Raw genomic sequence first — 3,613 nt, 5'->3', positions numbered from 1 at the left:
TCCTTTTTAACTTAATATTGTTTTCATTTATAAAGTCTATGAATTTTTCATAAGAGTTAATTGTTTATCAGTAATTGAAAAATTCTGACAACAATTATTATTGTTATTAAAAAATATGCATATTTTCTACATTTTGTAATTGATTTCTGTTCTGATGTAAAACTAGTCGTAATATTCGGCCATAAGTTTAGGGTGAAATTATCTATTTTTATTTTGTGTTTATCTCTTCAATAATCTAATTTATCTATATATCTAATGAATAACCTATCATACTGGCAGTCGTTGGCATCAGTCCATTATAATTATATGGAAGACATAAGCAGTCTTCTTCGCAATCGTTAACAGACGCTTGGTAGTAAAATCATGCAGGCAGTACATGTAATTTTTTTACCCAAGTGAGACATCTCTCGGGTAGCACTTTAGGGGACATCAGAAGGAACAACGTAAAGGTCTAGAAAAGATAATTACGTCTCTTTAATATATTTCATTGAAAAGAAAATTTTATATTATGCCGATATATTACACAAATCACTGTGTTACTGAAGGAGCTCTTTATCTTTGCCCATCCGCTTGAGCATCTTCCCATTTGTTACTCTGTCCCAGTGTTGCTAGATAGCTCCGACAGAAACTCTCAAGTCGGATGTCTGAAATTCCCCAGATCTTTTTTTTTTTCATTTTGGAAGAACACTTATGATTTCAAACGGTGTTACGGTGTTCAACTAGAAATTTTCGAAAGTTTTTGAGTATTTAATATAGGTATGTTGAGCGACTTTTTCTGTCGTTACCCGAATAGAATGAAAAAAAGAATCCGTTGCTCAGGGTTAGAGGAGCTGGGTTCGTAGGTAGGAGGGCTTCTGACTCACAGTGACTTTCTAATGTTAAAAAATAAAAAATGATAACATATATAGGCTGCAGAAGTTTTAATATTGATGTTAAGATTCAAAGAGGTATGAGGTCAAAGAAGAGACAATATGATAGAAATTTTTCTGAGATTTTTGGGTATTTAATGGTATGTGTTTGAAAATAAAAAAATAAGAAATTTTTTATTTTAAATTCATTATAACAAAAAGTATTGGCAAGAAAACACAGCGTTTTTTATTTTATAACAAAATAAGCAGCGCAAAAGAAAAAAAAGCAACAGTTTTATCAATTAATGAGAATATCTATCCATTTTTTACTTAATATAGTCTTTGATTTATAAAGTCTATGAGTTTTTTTATAAGAGTTAATTGTTTATCAGTAATTGAAAATTTTGACAACAATTATTATTGTTATTAAAAACAATATGCATGTTTTCTACATTTTGTAATTGATTTCTGTTCTGATGTAAAACTAGTCGCAATATTCGGCCATAAGTTCAGTGTGAAATTATCTATTTTTATTTTGTGTTTATCTCTTCAATAATCTAATTTATCCATATATCTAATGAATAACCTATCATACTGGCAGTCGTTGGTATCAGTCCATTATAATTATAAAGGAAGAAATAATTTGACTCCAATGTATTGGGATAAATGGTGATAGTGCAGGTTGTATTAAATCTATTTGTCTCAAAGGAATTATAAAATAAAGCGTACCTTGTGTATCAAACTTAAAACTTATCTGTATATAGTTTCTTATAGTGTAAATGGGTGGAATGGGTATTCTCTCCAGACTAACAGAGTGGATACGAGATGACTATGGCAGGAGGGCAGTCTTCTTGCACCGTTAATTAGACGCTTGGTAGTAAAATCATGCAGGCAGTACATGTAATTTTTTTACCCAAGTGAGACATCTCTCGGGTAGCACTTTAGGGGACATTAGAAGGAACAACGTAAAGGTCTAGAAAGGATAATTACGTCTCTTTAATATATTTCATTGAAAAGAATATTTTATATTATGCCCATATATTACACAAATCACTGTGTTACTGAAGGAGCTCTGTATCTTTGCCCATCCGCTTGAGCATCTTCCCATTTGTTACTCTGTCCCAGTGTTACTAGATAGGCTGACAGAAATTCTCAAGTCGGATGTCTGAAATTCCCAGAATTCCCCAGATCTTTTTTTCATTTTAGGAAGAACACTTATGATTTCGTAAAACGGTGTTCAACTAGAAATTTTCGAGATTTTTGGGTATTTAATATGTATGTTGAAAAATAAAAAAAATTAAGAAATTTTTTTTATTTTACATTCATTATAACAAAAATATTGGCAAGAAAACACATCATTTAAGGCTTCTGACTCACAGTGACTTTCTAATGTTGTTAAAAAATAAAAAAATGATAACATATATAGGCTGCAGAGATTTTAATGTTTTATAACAGGAAATAAGCGGCGCTTAAAGAAAAAGCAACAGTTTTATCAATTAATGAGAATATCTATCCATTTTACTTAATATTGTTTTCATTTATAAAGATCTATGGGTTTTTCATAAGTGTTAATTGTTTATCAGTAATTGAAAAGTTCAAGCAATTATTATTGTTATTAAAAATTATGCATATTTTCTACATTTTGTAATTGATTTCTGTTCTGATGTAAAACCAGTCGTAATATTCGACCATAAGTTTAGGGTGAAATTATTCATTTTTATTTTGTGTTTATCTCTTCAATGAAAATCTAATTTATCTATATATTCATGAATAACCTATCATGTGGCGAGTCAGTTGGCATCAGTCCATTATAATTATATGGAAGACATAATGCCTTCTTCTTCGCAATCAAATTAACAGAAAAGAGTACTATACGAATCAAATTATAGACTTAGAACGTTAAATAAAAAAATACTTTGACTCCAATATGTGGATAAATAGTGATAATTACCAGGTTATCGAAATCTGTTAGTCTTCAAAATTATAAAATAAATCCAGCATACCTTGTGACGTCAAACTGGGACAACTTATATCTGTATATAAGTTTCTTATGATGTACCAGGTAGATAGGTATTCTCCAGACTAACAGAAGTGGATGCAGATGACTATGGCAGGAGAAGTCTTCTATACAGCCAAAAGATGTGCTAATAAAATTAAATATCAGAACAAGTGACCTGTAACGATGGGTTTGATCTTTTGGCATCTAGCAAATGGGTAACAACGTAAAGGTCTAGAAAGATAATTACGTCTCTTTAATATATTTCATTGAAAAGTCAGAATTTTATATTATGCCAATATATTACACAAATCACAGTGTTACTGAAGGAGCTCTTATCTTTGCCCATCCGCATTGAGCATCTTCCCATTTGTTACTCTGTCCCAGTGTTGTTAGATAGCTCTGACAGAAATTCTCAAGTCGGATGTCTGAAATTCCCCAGATCTTTTTTTTCATTGAAGAACACTTATGATTTCAATAAAAACGATGTTCAATCTAGAAATTTTCGAGATTTTGGGTATTTAATAGTATGTGTTTGAAAAATAAAAAAAATTAAGAAATTTTTTTTAATATTAAATTCATTATAACAAAATATTGGCAAAGAAAAACACATCATTTTTTTATGTTTTATAACAAAATAAGGAGAAAGTAAAGAAAACGCTTGCATACATATTTTCAATTAATGAGAAAATCAAACTTTTAACTTAATATTGTTTCATTTTATAAACGTCTAAAAAAAGTCCTGAAGATAACTAGTGTTACCAATCGG

Source organism: Sitophilus oryzae, unplaced genomic scaffold, assembly GCF_002938485.1.
Source record: "Sitophilus oryzae breed Bouriz unplaced genomic scaffold, Soryzae_2.0 scaffold_551_pilon_pilon, whole genome shotgun sequence".
NCBI lineage: Eukaryota > Metazoa > Arthropoda > Insecta > Coleoptera > Curculionidae > Sitophilus > Sitophilus oryzae.
This window is presented reverse-complemented; position numbering follows the sequence as displayed.